Source organism: Crassostrea angulata, chromosome 2, assembly GCF_025612915.1.
Source record: "Crassostrea angulata isolate pt1a10 chromosome 2, ASM2561291v2, whole genome shotgun sequence".
In the NCBI taxonomy this organism is placed as follows: Eukaryota; Metazoa; Mollusca; class Bivalvia; order Ostreida; family Ostreidae; genus Magallana; species Magallana angulata.
The window spans coordinates 55,195,401-55,216,426 of record NC_069112.1 but is presented as its reverse complement, the minus strand read 5'-3'; the positions used below and the strand labels follow the sequence as shown (position 1 = coordinate 55,216,426).

Genomic DNA, 21,026 nt, shown 5'->3' with positions numbered 1-21,026 from the left:
CAATGGGATGTCTTATAATATTGCAAGGGCTTATTCAAATGCTCATTTATATTTTACAATTTGATAATTTTTTATATATTTAACTTCTTGAAGATTTTAAAATTTGCTGCGATTTTGAGATATTCCAATATCTTTTAAAAAAGACCATATTGACAGGGTAAAAATTACGGTCGTTCAATAAATTTAATTAAGAAATCATTTATCATGAGGCTCAATTAGATCGAAAATTTTTGCAAAAATACTTGACGATCAAAAACTTATTGAAAAAAAAGATGAATTGAGTAAAATAATCTTGAGAAAAATACAGCGGTCACCCAATACCAACGATCACATAAATAAATGGAAGCCGTCACTTGGGGATAATAAATAAAACGGAAAATTATGTTTTGCTGGAATAAGCAATTTTTTCTAAATATTTATCCGTCTTTTCTTAAAAGGTGACATTGTATTTTTAAACATTAATTGGGTCGGTTCATTACTTAAATGCCAATGTTTCTGGAACAACTGATTAAAAAGTCGTAAGAAATAAACTGCATTATACAATTGATTGTTGTATATGGTATTACTTGGGAAATGTGAAAGCGCTCATAAATGCATCAATCAGTATTTAATAGTCGAACACCATATTTTTACAACATTATATGTACACGTTCCTCATATGTTTTTTCTTGTTGTGAGTTGATGGCTTATACAGCCCTAATGGTATTGCAAACTCTCACTAAAAGTTTATATTACACCACAAACTGCTTTATAACAACCCTGCTAGATTCGTATAACGGCAGTGGCACGGAGTAGTGTGATGATAGAAGTTTAAAAGAACAGTGTTATGTAAGAACTACTTATGTGATTTTCATGCGTTACTCTGTCTGTACGGTTTGCTTTTGGTACTGTCCAGGTTTATTCTTTAATAGTATTTTTATAACATTTTTGTACTAATGAATTAAGTTTGCAACAATAATATCAGATTTTTGACCAAGTCAGGTTTGGTCTATTGTTATGATTATTTGGCGATCATATCAATACACGTCTATTGATCTAACTATACTTTAATCTATATAGAGTTTAAATCAAGCTATAATAATTAAATGATAGCATTAAGAATCTAGCGAATTTACATATACACTGTTCTTTTTTTGCTCAATTTTACTGATGTACTATTTTATCTGAACCTTATTAAGGTATCCCACTCCTCAATGTTGTTGTATCAAGATTTTTCTTGAGAAGTATATCATTGAAATCTGTAGACAAAACAAACTTAAAAAATACAAAGATAATGGGGGATCAGTATCCATCCCTCTGAGTTATGGCCCATTTAATTTGACCTTTTTGCACCTAAAATGCAATTTCATCCTGATTAGGATTTGTTGTCAGTATTTTTGATTAAGCAAACTTATTTCTTCAAATATTGTTTTTAATTATGCACAATGGTCATACTGAATAGAGGGATTACGAAAAAAAATTGTACAAAGCTGCATAAATTTTTGTGTGACCTTTTTGCACTTAAAATAGACAATTTCTTTCATAGTTACAATTGGATCTGAAATAAAAACTTTTTGAATATCAAGAATTTTATAAGATTAATCCAGTTTGCCTCAATATGTATTCAGTATCATTTTGACATAAAATAACATGGGGGTCAGTGATGTCAAATTTTAGATATAGGGTTTCAAAGGTAAAATTCTCGCAAAATTTGGCTTAAAATAATTCAGACATGTTCTATATATATGCATGATTTTATGCTAAATGGCTATCACATTCTCAAGATTTGATTTTGTACATGTCACACAGAACCTATAAAATATGTTACAAACCTATCAAATGTTAAAAATGTGAATAATGATTAAAGTATAATAAAAAGAAAAGTATATTGAAAATTCATAAAATTGCTTGTTTCTGTCATTTTCGTCTAAAAACCTTCCGCACGAAAAAATAGTTCCCCAAAAAACTTGTTTGTTTCTTGAATTCAAATGGATTTTCTTTATGAATGTTGTGTAATTATGAAATAATAATCTATCTGTGATGATTAAATAAATAAAATCATATTCATTTTAAATATAATGATCATCTGCGCAATGAAATCAAAACATGAGGAGTGAGGTACCTTAATACACTATATCGCTGTTTTTTGAACAAGAACAAAAATGTGTTATTGATAGAATGATTTAAGCCTGAGTTTTGTCATGAATGGAAGTAAGAGACCTTCATTTCTTCATTTTTTTAGAACATTCATTATGTTCTAATTTACACGTCAGTGCTACAAATCCGACAAAGTTTACAATATCATGTATGAAAAAATGACAATAACAAACTGTCAACCATCTCAAAAAAACGAAAAACAAATTTAAAGCAGAGCAACACGGACCTCCAAAAGATAGAGGTTAGATCACGCGCCATGGAGGAATGAGCATTAAAGATGCTGACCGGTCACACCTGCCATGTGCTCTTTGTCGTAATCGGGGAAGAAACGGAAAAGGCCGTAGACAGTGATGGGAATAATTATGGTCTAATGAAAAACGTCGGTCAGCATGCGACCCAGTGAAAGATTGTATTTGCTGACAAAGTCGTTGTATCGACAATACTTTACATGTATTTGAATTATCAGTAACATAAAGCTTAGTATTTCTGAAAAAAAAAATCTTACGTAACTATACGGAAAGAAATTTCGTATTTATAGTGTTCATGCAGTGTCAGTATACTGCATGTAAGAGAAATTCACTAAGGAAGTACTTAAATTGTATTATCTAGCTTGAGTTGTACACTTGTTTGTTTGAGAGTAATTATCTTCTTTATTGCAATTGTAATTCTCGTAGCTAATTTCTTTTTATGAGAGTTCTTAAATCTACAGTTCTGAATTATTCCTTTAAATGTCAAACACTTGTTAACATACTTTGTACAAATATAGAACTGCATCAGGAATTTGAAGACTAGAAAAAACTAAATCAGGAAAAAAAATTCATAAATGTGCAAAAATGACAGTTGTTTATTAACCTCGTTTATATAAATGAATATTTGACGCAATCTTAAAACAATAAATGTAAAATGTCCAAAATTAAGATTTGATTATAGCAAAGTTTTAATAAAACTTTAATTTCATTTTTTCTGTAAATATGCGCAAACTATGATTTCTCGTATACATATACTGTTCCATATTTGCTTTATTTTTAACTAATGTTTTCTGATATTGAAAACCTTCAGCAATCTTGTTCTTTCAGTAGTGTAGCCCTCAGTGTTTTTATTTTCAATGACAAAATTTATTAATGATCCTAATTATGTATAGGTGTCATATATTTTTATGATTTTATTTATTATTCTGTAAGTAATACTTATTGCCAAATTGGAAACCCCTCAAAACTGCAAACAAGAATACAATAGAATTGTGTTTTTATCTTTTCAAAGTGATATTAAGAATAAATAAGAAAATTATCATATTTTCGAGGATATTTATAAAGAATTTAAATGTAATTCCCATGTTATACATGACTGGTCACTATCAGTAGTATTTGGTCTTTACAAAAAAAATTAATATCATTTTTATATTTTCAGTTTTATCAATGATGTCTATTGTTTTCGGCGATCGTCAGAATATGTTTAAGGCTATTCTTTGTCTTAACTTTTGTCTTTCATCAAGCTTTGCTTACGGTGAGTACTGAGCAAATTAAAAATGTTTAATTGTAAGAAATTTTGCATTTATCTAATTTTAGAAACAGGTGCTACCGATGATTTTCTTTATGTTTTTAAAGGGGATAGGTTAGCAAGGTGAATCCTTAATCATTAACTTGAAAGAGGAGAAAACTGTATATAGATGTGTCATTTTTCTTTTTAATGTGTTGGTCCATATTCCAGTTATATGCGGTGTTGAAAGCCGTCAAAAAGGTACATGTAAATATAATTGGACATATACAGGAAATGCATTTGACAAGGTACTGGATAATAAGAAATGATAACTGAATTTTAAGAACATTAAAAAATTGCGACAAAATTAATCTTTTAAATGGGCATACTTCTTTTAATTGTAAAAATGGCCATTTTTAAACCAAACTTTACTTTATTTTCTTTTATTAACTCGACAAAGCTCGAACCTTGTTGTTTTACATCAATGTAACGAGAGAATAATTAGAGTAATTAACAAAACTCTATTGATGACCAAAAATATTTTTAAGCCGTACAATCAAAACGTTAAAGACAGAAATTAAAAAAAGAAATGTAACATTAACTAGTATATACATGTGATAGTGGTGATTTAAAGAAACAGGAGACTAAACACATGTACTATTAATCAATTAATTAGCATGTACTATAATTGTAAATCGTATTTTATTTCTTTTCTTTTTTTCATTATTTCCCCGGGACAATAATTAAATCAAGAAATTCGTTTCATTTAATTGTCTTGCCACTATGAGATCTGCCATTTGAACTTTAACCTATGACGTCACACCATCTATTCCGGTTTGTTTTATCAAAATAGCATCAATATAAACGAATTATGATATTCGCTCTAAAAACAATATTGATTTGATACCCTTACTTAAACCTTTGACTTTCTACTGCATTACAAACCAACCTCAAACGAAAAAAGTTTCTTAATTACTTTCCTTCCCCATGAATGCCGAAATTTATTAAGCAATATCAATGTTATGCATTACTTTACAATATAAATTGCCCCAAGCCATACCACTGATATACTTGAAGTTTTTTGTTAATTTATTTCTGTGCCTCACGTGGTCAACTGATTAAAAAGTTTAACTGTCATAATAGGCTAATTGCTAAACAAATCAATCTAATTAACAGCTAATCTAGTATAATAAGTCAATAACTAAAAAGATTATTATTCATTACATAACAATTGTTTTTGTTATTCGTCTTTTTCGTCTTAAGGCTTTGGTGTTACACATTTTCTGTTTTCTTATTTACACTGAAATAGGAGCTTTGCACTTTCTTTGAGTAGCACATCTTTAATGAAGAGGCAAATTACCAGAAAAAGACATATTAGCCCTACAATTCATGTTATCAAGCCACCATTATTTAAGAACGTCCTTTATGTGATCGTCTTACATGGGGAAGTATCAATAGTAGGAACAAAAAATACACAGTGACACTTATATGATTGAATAAAAGGAAACTGAATAAGATTAAACTGTATTTTTAATATAGCGTAAGATTTTCAATAACGGTATTTACTTTCACTTTCAAATGTAAGAGTGTATTTTTTGTATAAAGAGTGTCTTGCTTTAGTAAGGTGATTGGTTTATGCTTTATGTTGGTACACTTATCCATAGACCGTCTACTTTATCAGATTTTATTCTTATTAGGACTTTGTTCTGAAATGTGGTTTTTTCGCTATTTTCGTATAATATTTAGACTAATTTTGAAATTTGTCACATATTTTCAAAAAGCTTTGTTATGCAATATATCACTAGTATCTGGAAAGATAAAACTTCTCTCTCTCTCTCTCTCTCTCTCTCTCTCTCTCTCTCTCTCTCTCTCTTCCAAGTTTTAAAATATCCTATTATCATTAAAACAGAAACATACCTTAACAGTCGGGCAAACCATCTATTGTAGTAGTGCATATGTGGTTCCAAACAGTAAGATGCGCCAACTAGTTAAGATGGTCATGGGAGTGGGCTGGGAAACCTAATTTATGGATTAAACGTTGAAACATGGCATGTTTTTTGTTTGTGGTTTCTCATATAACCGTTCGAATCCTTTGAATTGAATTTTTCTTTTTAATTTTGCTCTATGCCATGACATAGATCAACGTTTGATTAAAAACTATTTAAACGATTAGTCTCAAATACTTTATGAATCCCGTAAAGGGTGATAGAGATCATTCAATATTTGTAGACCAGTCTTCGATCGACAATTTGGGTTTAACTATCAGACTTTTTTGCTACTTATTTTCGTTAATCGGTTTTAAAATGTGACATATTTGTTGTAAATAAGTATCAATCGATCATCATTAATAAGTTACCAGTTTTAGGGGATGGGGCACAAAGTGCGAAGGTGAAAAGTTTATGGATTAAGGTAACATAATTTTGTTTTTTCAGTAGCTGGGGCATAATATAAATTAGTAAAACAAGGGTATTAGAGAATGTGCATTAAATGTACTTCTATAGAAATCTGAATATTCAAAGACTTACACGAAAGAAAATGTATATCTCTTTGTTTTTCTTTAGTTAATTTAGCGCTTAGTAGACCAACACATCAATATCCAGAAACCTCCAATTACAAAATAAGTTCAAGCAATGCTGTGGATGGGCAGAAGTCGGATTTATACTTTTTTGGTGGGCAATGCTCATATACCTATAATGGACAAAACGCCACCTGGTGGGTTAATCTTACCAGTATTTACAGCATCCATGATATCTGGGTATATTACCCCAATGGTATGTTTCTGTATATATTGTTTCAAAAACACTTTTAAACACTTTTAAAAACATAAATGACATGGTACCGGTCATTTTTTTATATATAATTTTTCTATCGTTGTTTAAAGAGGGCCTTACGCTGGGTGAAGGCTTAGTAAATTTGTCAACGTTAATCTAGAGACCATGAAGCGTACTCTACACCAAAATAACGTGCGGGTAATGTGTCAGTCTTTACTAAAGGTTTCGTATAGAACATTTTCCAAAATGTTTTAGTTGTTTCAAAATAGCGTTGACACAGGATGAATCTCTGCCATTCAGTCAATTGAAAGGTGATTGAAAGGTAACTGAAAGGTGACTGAATGGCATAGCTGTGCCATTCAGTCACCTTTACAGACCATTCAATTATCATTCAGTTGACTGAATGGCAGAGCTTCATCCTGTGTGAGTTTAACATTTCACAAAATAAACCGTATTTGCTAAAACAGTTACGTATGTAAATGTACACTCATGAAAATAAATTTGAAAAACAGTAATTCTATCATTTAATAAATTTAAGAAAAAGAACAACATAAATTGAATCTTATTAAATAAAACTTGCAGAGTATGTATTTTATATTTTTTCATATAAGTACAAGATTCAAATACACCATGCTTTGTACATCAAACTGTTTTATGTTAGGTTTTATTAGAAAATGAAAATCAATACTGAAAGTGACATAATTTTGGAAAAAAACAACAACTTTTTTTTTTAAATCGATAAATGAAATCAAAATGATTCGGTTTTGTACAAACAACATACATAACCTCGGACCTTTGGTGACTCCTTTTGTACATGTACTTCCGTCTATATAGTTCTGTTTTTTCGTTTCGATCATTGAAGTGTTGCACATCCTAAACAGTCAATAAAAATTAAGTTATTATAGATAAGCTTTGATTGAAGAATGCACGTGAACTTGAACATGAACTTATATATATTTATCATTTTAAAGAATGAAAATTAACATGAACACACTATATGAAATATAATTTAAAAAACTGAATAGAATTCCGATTGATATACAACTAATGATTTTATCTATGCATGTAACAATAAATTAACACAAAACATTTGTCCCCCATTAACATAATTAACAGAACACATTTAAGAAAATTAAAGCACAAGGCTATAATCTTAAAGTTTATGCGACTGAATTAATAAATTGCGATGTTTTTAACATGTTCAATAGTTCGCTGTACATATGGCGTTATTTATTTACTGAAAAAGAAATCTTATTATTTTCCCCTTTCAATACATTTTTAGTATGACTTTTAGAAAAATGAAATATTATATATACTATTAATAATACTGGTGTTATTTTAATTTGTTTTATCTTTTTTATCTACAAAATTAAATATATTCTATTTTTATTAATCATTTGTAGGAAACGTATTTACCTGATCGCTTTATACGATATATTAGTATTAATTATTAGCGATTGATAACAATATGTTTTTCTGTTTTGTCTATTGCAAGATGTTGTTGTCTTTACAAAAGTCGAAACAATCGAATTTGCATAACATTTTTTTAATGACAATTCATCTTCGAAATGTTTGTTGGACATTTTTGAAATGACGATTCAATATCTTTCTATACAATTATTTGACAAAAAAAAACAATATCAACAATGCAATGGATAAACTTTCTGCCTGATTTTGTTTATGTGCTGTGGATTTGGTTTTAGTGTACATTTCGGACCAATGATAATTACTATAGATTACAAGTACTAAGACATTCCAAGAACTCATTTAGAAATAAATGAGTATAGCAATGACATGTACAGAGTATATGGAGAAAACTTAACAATCGTTTCTTACAATTTTAAACGCTCTCTATGTATTTCCTAATGATAGTTCACAAATAATAAACTAGTTAAAATTTGTTGATGTAGATTCAAACTGGTTAGTTGCGGGAAAAACGAAGCTTTTGGGATTTTCTATATGCGTCTCCAATACAACCAGCAAATCGGATGGGATTTTGTGTAATACAGACGACGACTTTACTGTGGACAATTTTCCAGACGTTTTTGATACCCCATGTCCTGTGAATGGACAATACGTGATATATTACAACGAGAGACTGCCCAACGTTACCTACTTATACTACTATGAGCGTTCTGTATTCATCTCTCTTTGCGAAGTTGAAGTGTATGGTACGTATTTCAAACGTATAACAGGATAATCTACAGAAAAGAAAAAATATTCCATTTAAAATTGTAACGTTTTACAATTTAAAATTATTAGCCTAACAAATCTAAATTAGGGTGTCATGGATTAGTAAATGCAATGACTATCTAAATGCATAGGTTTAAATGGTGCATATTTACATGTCTTGTATACATGTATAATTATATGTACCTCCATGCCAAGCTTATTGGCGCACCTATTTCAATTGGGCTGTCATTTTGTTTGGAAAGTTGATTTCATCAGTGGGCGACGATACATACTTCAACTGCCAAGGAAATTGGTTTCTTCATTCTTCCACTAAAGTTATTTTTTTTAAAAATAGCATTGACTAAACAAAATGTAAATCCTTTCGATTGAAAGAATAAAAACAATTTTAAGAACTTACAACATTTTTTTCTTTTCTAATCATCCTCTGCTAGATTTGGCCTGTTAGCGAAATAACCATATATATACACTGCATGCTTCTCCAACTACGAAGTTTTAATTGATAAACTTTGTTTTCTGTGTAAACACGACTTAAATGAACAAGATGAATAATAACTTTTCAAATTTGATTCAGCAATTGGCAAGTTATACTGTTTACATGAAATGAGAACGCATTATAATTAATTATAATCAGCTACAACCTTCTATATAAACATAGTTTGAAACCAAGTGAATGCCAGTCAATAATTTGACACAACATAAATACCCCTTATCAACTACTTATTTTGTCACTGTTTGAAGTGTTTACAGTTATAATCTGACTACTTATTTCGTCATTGAAAAAAAATTTGCGTCTTAAATTATCAATTAGAAAAAATAGCTCTGCATTAGATTTAATTGAGATCGCTTACTGTCAATATTCAGAAAAAAGACCAACATTACTTTATCTTAGGCTATTAAGGAAATAAAAACAAACCTAAATTTTATAACCAAAAAATAAAAAAATAAAAATATTTTCTTAGGGTGTCCTGTACCTGGATACGACGGTGATGACTGCTACATTTCTTGTTCTGACCCCGATTGTCGCAAAAGTCACGTCAAGACGGGCACCTGTCAGGGCTGTGATTCGAGATATACAAAACATCAATATGTATTTGGTATTTACTTCTCATGAAATAATAAATTGATGAATGAAATAATAACGATATGTTAACGTTTCAAACTTCCATTTTTTATATTTAATGTTGCTTCAACATTATTTGGAGATTAAGCATTACTGTTTCGTCATATATTTGTACCTCAACATCGAGGGTTCGTAACAATAATGATACCTAAACCTAAGATATTGCTACAGAAGGGCTCAAGTGTATTCTTTGACTTTTGAAATCCGTAACAAAATAAGCTAAAAATTAGAACATATGTGTAAATGACATTCTACACCCATGTATATTCATACATGTTTGTTAGTAAATTATCTCCATTCTTAAAGATTTGTGAACTGAATAAATTTCCTTAATGACACATTTTGCTATAGTTAACAGATGTATGTGTTTTGAAGATCCTAAAGAATTGATGAGTTGCAAAGATGAACAAATATATGGAATATTATGGAATACTACCATGGCGGGAATAACTTTAAAAGAGCCGTGTCCTAAATATCAAAAAGGTAGCCTAGAGCAAATTGTTATAAAAAGTTGTATACAGTTGTTATTTTTTTTTTAAATTGCAAAAACAGTTTTAAGTTTTTACCTACCCGTGTATTGTTACATGTATAACTTGTGTAGAGACGTTTGTTCATCGACGTACTCTCTTTGTCTGTCTCTCTCTCTCTCTCTCTCTCTCTCTCTCTCTCTCTCTCTCTCTCTCTCTCTCTCTTCATCACTCTCGCTTTCTCTCTCTCTCTCACACAGACTAGAAGATACGTTTTAGAAGATGGATACGTAAGACTTTATCATGAGATTTCTGATTCATACATTTATATACTTTATTATTCTAGATACATAAAAATTAATATTTATTGTTACAAAAATAATTCAGTTAAATAAAGTTACGTCGTAATCGCTATATTGATATAAAATGTTAGTAACTATGTAAAATTTTGTATAAATATACACTAAGTGTATTTTGATACGATCGTTTGAAAACTTGGTGTCGAGTCTTTTTTTTTCTTTTTTTTTCTTTTTGCTGTTAACGTTTCCTGCGCAAATGCACATAAACGTAAATCGTATAAAGATATACAAAAGATACAACACAAAAGATAATATTTACTTCTCCTTACATTTAGATAATCTTATAAATCAACTCATTCCGATGTCGAATTGTTCACACAATATTCTTTAACAGCTTTAAATTGTTGTTTAAGGACATCCTCGAGTAAATGTCCTTATTTTTTCTTTTGAATTTTGTCAATACATTTCTCGATACATCACCAGGAACTTCTTGATTTTTGAATTATATTAATTAAAAATAACAATTTTCTTTGTTATTTGCTCTCTTGAATATGAAACGTTATATGAATCATGCTGTGTAATATTCAAAGATAGAATTAATTCCACTAAACTGTGTATCAGTAATCGAAATGCTTCTAAAAATTGTTCACGTCTGGATCCACGCAATATTGAACTCTGGTCCCGTTCAACCAGACGCTCGGCTGTCTCCGTTAATCTCCGACTACGAAGAGAGACTCTCTGCTAGTCGGAGATTTACGGATATAGCCGAGCGTCTGGTTGCACGAAACTTTATTGAACACTGGCGTAGGAATACATACAACTACAAAATATAATTAAATTGTTCGTACTTTATAAAATCTGACTATTTTCAAGGTATTTTAAAAACGTTTCCTTGAAAACCAATGGTACAGCATACAGTTCACCGAATTTATCCATTATTTTCAAGATCTAAGTCTTGTCAGCGGTGATGATTTGTGCTCAGGTCCAAACACTGTTTCACTTTGGGTTTGCCAGAGTAACTGCATAGGACAGTTGATTAAAATCAACTCCCAAAAAGTGGTATATAAGAATGTTTCTCATAGTATAATTTGTTATGTTTATTATTCATTTACAAACAAATCTAATCTAGGAGTAGCAACAAGATTTTGTGATGAACATGGAGAATGGGAACCTCCTAACTTTATCAACTGCACCAACGAAGCTTTGGTGAATGCATCGTCACTTGTAAGTTACCTTACATAATGCATAAACAATGATTTATTACATCATGAGTGTATGAATCATTTTTTATTGTAGTAAAAATCTTTCAAAATAAGTTTTGCTTTTTTCAAGTTGGAAAGTATCATCGGAAATGAAACACAGGATCAAGTAAACAATACTCTACAACTGATGAAAAACCTGACATCGTCAACAAATGGAATCGGTGCTGGTGATCTGAGTTTGTCCCTTGGTGTTTTAGAGAAGATTGTAACAGTAACCAACGCTACAGGATTACCTATCGAAAAAGAGGTCATGTATTGGAATTATCTACGTTATAACCTCTCATTCATTCACCTATTATTAAAAAGTGTTGGACTAGAAAATTGTGAAAAGTCGGCGAAAACGTTTCACTCGTTATCAACACTGAATAATTGTTTTGACCCTTTTCACTCAAAAGTACTGATTATTTTCTTTGTTAAAGTGATATGATTTTAAAATGTACGTGTACCTGTTTTCTATGCATGCAGCAAAAACTTAGAACAGTAGAATAAATTTGTAACTAACACGTTCAAAGTAAATTTTGTTTGTGATTCTACTTGCTTATTTTATATTCAATGGCAATTCATTGTTCCGTCCTTCTCCTTTTGATTTATTCAATGGAACATGTTCAAAGCACTATGTAAATCTTGCCTAAATAGTCGGATTAACATGTGTCATAAGAAGCGTTTACTCATAAACCGTTTCACTAAGTCTTGTGTTTCTAAAATATGTAAGTAAAATTATCAACAGCAAACTAGTTATGACACAAATATTTGCATATGGCTCTCTTATTTCAGTTCTCTGATTTTAGGTGAAAGATAATTTTATGTTTACCGCAATTTGCACTTAACGTCCATTGTCTTAATTTGTTGATGTATAATGTCCATGTTATCTTTATTAGCGTATACCTGAATAATGCACAGACACAAAAAAGAACAGATATTTCACGGTGTTGGAATAATTAGTGTGTCTTTTAGGATGTCGCAATATACAGCTTACAATGTACACAAAGAATACCGTTCACAATGTCAATTTCCTTATAAATTTAACAGTAACGATATTTTATATGTTTTAATTAATTTCAGGTATTTTACGCTGTTATTGATAACATTTTATCGCCCAATAACTCAAACTCTTGGACTACTGTAAGCAAAGAGGTAAATTTACATTATACAATATTGTAATATAAATCAAAAACAAATCATTTGGTATAAATTTTTAATGAAGTTCTTGTATATGTGTATTTATTAACTAAATATGACAAAGTTAAAAGTTGTCATTACTTAGTAGAGCATACTTGTGGCCTGGAGCACAATCAATCCATCGTTTAATGTCAAACCTGAAAGATTTATTATATTAACCAGCTTAATATTTCGATCATCTGTGCATGGTCAACACTTGTTCGAGGTCATTGTACAACACTTACTGATTTTCAGAGTGAGATGCTACAAAGAATTCTAACAGGAGTTCGAATACGCTTTCGTTTAAACGAACACAAACATAATATTCAATGTAAATAAGTATTTTATGTCAAGTATTTTGAATTGTTCTTTTGTTACAGAGTCCAAACATCTCTGAAGCGTACAATATTCATTTTACAAACAATCCAAAACTCTGATTTTAAAAAATTGACAAGTGATAAATTTATCTGAAACTTTAATTTTAACACATAATGTAAGGAAAGTTTAATAATTTAGGTACGGAAATAAAAGTTAAAATAAACATGGCATGCATCTAGCAGACAAGTATAACGCTTCATTGTGGTTTATTTGCTCACTAATATCAATTAGTATTTTACAAAGTTTGTTACTTTTAGACAGAAAAAGACCCCAGCTTTCTCCTAAAAAATATGGACCGTTTCAGCAAGATTACACTCCAAAACGACAATATTACAACGACTAAATTTAACGGATCTAATTTTGGTAAAAAGCCATTTCCTTATCGTTTAGAATTGCCAATACATGTAGAAGAAAAAACACTGTATAAATTGATGTTTTTTTTTAAAGAGCTTGTTATCAACCGGGCAAAAATCGATGAAACGGGAATACGTTTTCCGGATGAACAATCAAACAACGTTTCTCTAAACTCCGAAGAAATTTCTACCTTTCTAAAATTACCAAAACAAGCATCAAACGCTACAAAAGGTAAAAAAAACTATTTTTTGTTCGTTATATGCAATTATTGTTAAAGACAATTATGTAAAAACACGATTTAATAACAATTATTGATACTGGAAGAGTATTTCAACTAATCTTTCAATTTTTTTTATTTATTTTTTTTAATGTTTCCACAAGCGATCAACTATGTTGCTGTTCTATATAGAACAATGTCAGATATTCTGGGATCGGATTCTAACAGGTAAACTGTTAAAACAAGTTTTCAGTTTTAGTTTAAATCTTTATTTACATCTAGCTAAATCTGTGTTAATCTGACAAATACTCAAACATCTGATTTGATATTATCATAATGTATGATTTTTTTTAATTTGCTTCGATACTAAACTTAATATATCTTACTCATATCTTTTTGGAAACTCAATTAAACCAACCAGTAAAGGGTTGAAAGGCAAACAGGGGGAAAAGTCTAAGCAAAGATCCTTTGTCAATTCCCAAATATTGTCCCTCACGACACAGAAAGACCTAGGAGTGTTAAATCCACCTCTCAATCTAAAGTTTGGACACACTGTAAAAGTAAGATGTCAGAAATATGTGATTTTGGTTTACAGTTGACATAAAGTTATTATGTAAAATTAACTTAAAAGTTTCCTATTTTTGCCGACGTGTAAAGTGCAATTAACCTAGGTTAATTCAATTGGTTTATTTAAGCTGTTTTTATATTATTTGTATCGTTCATTGTGTATTTAGAATACGTCTACAGAAATGCGCGCTGTATGTGTCTCCTGGGATTTCAATCTAAAGTATGTTATTGTGAACAAATTGTTTTCTCTGATTTTAAAATTAAAGCTTTTTTATACAAAAGTTACAGCAATAAGTGGGTTTATTTCTAATTCATTTTTTTCATATAGTAAATGGTCTGAGGAGGAATGCACTGTGAACCAAACAAATCGTCAGAGAACAGTTTGCCAGTGTAACCATCTCACAAACTTTGCTATATTAATGAGACCATACACTCAGGTAAACGCCCCTTTCTTATACAAATAGAGTCAAAGAAATCAAAAATGGAATTTGCTGTTGATATTCCAAACTACCTTGACTACATTTTAGGTATCAGAAGAAAGTCCATTCTTAAAAACGATGTCTCTTGTTGGAGTAGCTCTCTCCATAGCTTTTACGTTTCTTACTTCTTTGATTTACATTCTGACATGGAGGTATCTAAGACTGATTTGTATCATGCACAAATATAACTCCAGCGAGTATAGATGTCCTACAGAAATTCTACATCATTTTATTGTATGTAAATTTCAGATTTATTAGAAGTGACAAAAACATCATGATGCTGAATATTTGTGGATCGTTAATACTGTCGTATACAATATTTATATCGTCAGTGGAACAGACAGCGAATGAGGTAAAAATCAATTTCTACCTCCTGATAAGTGATAGGTATATGAGTGTACAGTGTGAATATATAACATCATAATTAAAGTACAAACGTAGATCTTACAAAAAAAATTCAAAATAAATTGATAAAATGTATGACATAAAATACTCATGTTATCTGGTAACCAATATGTGAATATATAATTCTTATACATTTAATATATACATGTACGTAGATTTTATAAAGAAAAAAAAACAATGCAGAAAAATTCATAATGCATTAAACAATCATGTAAAATTGTTCCTAAAATATATTGAAAATTATTGGATTCATATTTGTAAAGTAGTAATCTGTATACATGTACCGACACTGAGTATATATTTAATCACCGGCGTTTAATTATTTTTTATGTTTCAGGTTGCTTGCGTCGCGATAACGGCCATTATCCACTACTTTTTCTTAGTGACATTCTTCAGTATGCTCGGGTTAGGTGTTTATTACTTCATGAGTATTTCAGTGACTTACTATGCCCTGTATGTTGCAAACAACTTCAAGTCGAAATCAAGGATTCGTTGGTTTCTGGGTGGAATCTGGGGTATGTATTTGAATGAACCTTTCACGAGTTGGATTTAACCTTTTAGATATATTTTCAAATAATGTAAGATATTTCCTTTTGTTTTATTTAAATAAATCTTAAAATTTTAAAAAGTTGTATAGACTTTTCAAACGTTCGTTTAAGTGACCGATTTTTTTCTTTATTTTATTTTGTATCATAATGCGATGAAATTTTAACTTTTGGGGGTTGGTGGTATCATCACAAAAAAAAACCCCTCATTTGAATTATATCTTCAGACTACATATGCATTCACATAAACAAAATATAATTAACAGCTGAATAATTCTAATACAATTTCTATGGAATCATTACAAGTTCATGTATCCATATATAAGTTACATGGATGCATGTTTACGTATTTTTTAAAGCACTTGGTTAATTATTTTCTTCAACTTCATACATAATATCGTTGGGATTACTTCAGTTCATTTGACGCAATTTGAAGGAGGCGGGGCTTAAAGCGATTTTAATTGCCCTGTCAACACGGTATACATCGATCAAAAAAGAGTCGGGTAGTTGCGTAAAATACCAATATGGAAGTAGATGTAAGTATTAAAAAAATAAGGATGATATTGTTTCATTCTCATAGCAGTTATTTTGCAGGTATACCAGTCATTATTACTGCAACAAATCTTGGAGCGTTTTGGGGTAAAGGATACCACCTTAAGTCGTAGTACGCGTATTTTACATTGTATTATCTTTGCAAGAACTAAAGAATGTATCTACTTTTACATACATACTTGAAAACAGAATTTATTGCCATAAATATGTTTACCAATGACTCCAGTCGGTAAAGAAATATTTTCTAACCATTTAGCTGCTGGCTGTCAATCAAAAGTGGCTCTCTCTATTTGTTTATCATTCCAGTTTGTCTGATTAGTTTGGTAAGTTCTTGAGCAACAAATTCTACTATTCAGTTTTTCCTTGCACATCAAATTCTTCAAAAGCGTAAAGACAATTGGAGATTTTTCAGGGCACCGAATTTAAATGTTTCTCATAGAATTGAAACTCAATGTTGTTTCACTATAAAAACTAATTGTGTTTTTTTTCCTTCAGATCAACATTCTCATAATTGTTTCACTTTTGAGGGTGTTGTTTGCCTCAAGCATAGTGGCAAGATCTTCCATACAGAGGAAAGCGTCGTGAGTCAAACCAAGAATAATCTTGATATTCATATAATTTGGTTTACTAGCAGTGTAGAAAAAAAAAACTTGTTTTATTAGTACCTATGCCGCAACATAATCCGACAATCGAATATCAAACATAAGGTTTAACATAATAAAATAATACTAGTTTTCACAAACATATCGCATGTATCCACAAAACATGCAAAATACTTGTTCATAGTTTTTTTTCTGAGCCACAAACCCACTAACATAATGCATAACAAAACATGGAATCGTACATGTTATATTTGTAAATCGTTCTGATAAAGCAATTATTTTCAATAATTACTAGATCCGGTCTGCGGTCACTCGGAACACTTCTGCCAGTTCTAGGAGTGACTTGGCTGTTCGGAATTCTGGCAGTTAACGAAAATGCAGTTGTGTTTCAGTAATTATTTGTCATTGCAAATTCATTCCAGGTTTGATATGTTTTGTTTTCTGGTTTTTCCGTGTTTGGATTTTTACACTTTTGTTTAATTTGCAGAGATGTTTACAGTAGTATTCTTAGAAAAAAAAAGAAGTTTTATTTCTTTCTTATTTCTTAAGTTCTATTTTTTTTTTTGTTTTAAAAATCAGAATCATGTTTTTTACTTACACATTGCCATTTTTATAATAAATATCTATTTTTCAGGGGTTTTTCATTTTTGTTTCACACGTTGTGTTGGACAAAAAGGTCAGCTTTTAAAATTTGTAATACATTTTATAATGTACCTATACATATATAAAAATGAAAAAATATATTGGGATTTCATTAAAATATCTTACAGCGAATATTACATTTGCAATTTCTTGTCAGGTGAGGCAAGGCATAGGAAATAGATACCAGAGTTTGAGTACAATATTAAGTTTCGCTGAGCGAGGGACAAAAGAAACTACTCTAAGTTTACAAAGCCTGTCGAAATCTAAATCAAATGAACAATTGATGAAACCCAAGGTGAGGGAAGAATGTAAATTTACACATGATTATCATTAATAGTATTATCATTTTAAAATCAAATATGAAATATCAATAGTATCTATAATTGCTTTTTATATAAGATTAAAAAATCGACATTATAAAGAATTCCTTCAATTATTTTTTGGTCGCAAACGGTATCATGCTTAGATTAAGTTAAAGGCTAGTTTTGCAATTCTGTGATCTTCAATCTATAATAAATCTTTGAACTTTTAGAGTATCAATTCAGTTGTAAAAATAAACATTTTGTTTTACTTTTTAGAAAAAGAGCTTCCTTAAAAAATTTCGGCAAACCAAAGAGAAGACATCTGAGTTATCAATGTCAGAGAAAACAATGTCTACAAGCTGTCCTCAAAGTGTTTCTCATGAAAAAGTAAGTCTTAAACGTCAACATTCAAGTTCAGATTCTTTGCCAAAAAAATTAAGATAATGATAAATTAAAAATTTAAAGGCATTTAAAATGTCACGACTAATTTTATACATTGAGCACAATTCGCTATATTTTGAATCTTCACATCTTTATTTATAGAGAAATGAAACAAATTCTGATTAAACTTCTAGTTTGTGAAAGAAAGAGAGAAGTGTCGCAGACTGGAGGAAAAGAACAATTTTAACATAAGTTAACTGTAAAATGTTAAATGTACAAATTTTGCTTTTACCTTTTACTCGGATATTTCTCATAGATTTATGTTGCATCCAATAAGGTGGTTTAAATGTATTTTTAAGATAGATTCCTCACAGTGTATTACTTATTTTAGTATGTATCGTTCGGTATGAGATCTTTTATATACTTGTAGTCATATACAAAGCATATTAACAATTAAGTTCCATTTTCACAATATGTTTTTAGTTCGTTGTAAGATGAGATGAAATTTAAAAAACAAGTTATATTATTGTGTCTTCTTTATCAATGCTTACTTCTACTTGCATTATATCTGCAATTTAATCTTTTTCTTAAATACTACATAAGCAACTTATATTCGTTCATCAATGTTATATTAATTTAATTACATGATTGCAGAACTTAAGCGTCATGAAGTTAAAAACGGTTATTACCTTCATTGTTGAACATAAACAATACTTTTGCATTTTAAGAAATATATATACCTGACTGTATACATGTACCATAGACAGGTGTTTCTTGACTGTTAATCTTATTCTCATTTGATAAACTATTTTATGCAACCTCTTTTATACCGTTGGTTTTTTTTATTCTTTTGTATTCTGTTCATCATAATATATATATATATATATATATATATATATATATATATATATATATATATATATATATATATATATATATATAATATCTTGTATTTTTTTTTCTTTGTAACTCACCTATGCAAAAAGTAGCTTTAAAAAAACAAATATACATATTTCTTTGATAAATATGTTTGTTTCGTTTAGTGATTTCTTTTTTCACTACATGTATTTTCAAACAGGATGGAAATACCATAGGAAGCATTTTATTTTTCTAATAATTTATAGGTGAAGTACGAAACACAACTGTGAATCAATTCCAGACATTAAACGTAGCTGAAATCTAGAATATCATTTAGTCTATACAATATAAGTATAGTAAATATAAGTAAGTAAAAGCAAAATGTTCAAGTTTATGTTGCCCGAAAAAAGAAAAAGCTTATTAATGGGGGGGGGGGTCGTCTGCAATCATTAAGAGTTAGTTCAACTTTGTTTTTCAGGTGGACAATGCATTGATTTCATTGATTATTGAGTTGTAACAAGACATATTTTACAAAACCTGTCAAATGAATAATGATATACTTTAAACAAGTCTTAGAACAAAAGTCTTGAGAAGAAAGCAGAAAAAACAAAATAACCTCGTTGAGCACATGAAACACAGCCATATGAATGTTTCATAAGATTTCTTAATAATCTAAACTATAACAATTATAAGTTATTTTCATTCATTTATTTTTTTGGCCAAAATATATGATATATTGAAGAAGCGCCATTTTTTCTTCCGACGGAAACTTTTGTAACTTGGTTTAAAAGTCTAACAATTTCGCATATAATAGACATTTTTTCCATCACTTCTAAGCAAGCGATGGAGTATCTTTTCTGTTTATTCTCGAACATAGTTGTTACATTGTAGGATCAAGAAACAGTGCATGGTGAAACTTAAGATAAAGAGTAGATAAACTTTGAATGTCATTGTGAAAAGTACGATTGCTTAAAGACTTCAATAAAATTACTTACGCATGAAAATATTCATTCTTTTTTAAATTTAGCTGATAAAAGAGGATGCTGGTATGAGATATAGGATTTCATCCTCTATTAGAATCCCAAACCGTTAACTGTTCTCTTTAAAAGAATTTGTTAACCTTTAACATAATATATTTCTCTAAAAAGGTAAACATTACTTTAATTTTATTTTTAAAAAAATCATTTTTTCTTATCACAAGAAACAGAGCAGAGTAATCTAGTATTCACTGTGTGTTATCTTGTTTGTAACATCTGTCAAACTTCCTATAAGATTTATTTTTGCCTCTTTTTGTCGTTTTCCCACTTTAGCTTTAAAATGTTACATCCTTCCTTGTCCTAAAATTATGATATGTAACAACGTTTCAAACATTTGAGGATGAAAGTTGATTTATTTTAACAAAAATCACTAATTTAAAAACAAAATTTAGTAGAAAGTTTAACAAAGGCAATATATTAAGATTTAGGGGGGTTTTAGGGAGGAATTTTTGGGGGATGGGGGGTACAAATATGACCAAATATAATGTATTGTAATACAGTGCAGGTGTAATGACACCAAATATTAAATAGAATAAGAAGTGAATTTATACACGAAAAAGAGGTATGTCATGTCAAGTTTACTGGAAGAAGCACATAATGTACAACTAAGCAAACGAATGAAATAAGAAAGCATAGAATTTGTCATAAATCAATAATTATTTGTCAATAAAACAGAACCTCACATCAGACTTTTTTAGGATTATGATATGAAAAGAAGCAGATGCCTTTAACCCACACAAACACTACCTTTTTTAAACCTTAACTTGAATAATTTTCAATGTTCCATTCAAAGGATTCATCAAGCCCGCACCAAATTTTAAACAA

The 21,026-nt window shown here is 29.7% G+C and overlaps 1 pseudogene; it reads left to right on the top strand.

The window, feature by feature from the left end:
- The first annotated feature begins 771 nt into the window (after window positions 1–771).
- Window positions 772–19,159, top strand: LOC128171613 (adhesion G protein-coupled receptor E3-like; annotated as a pseudogene).
- The last annotated feature ends 1,867 nt before the right edge of the window (window positions 19,160–21,026 follow it).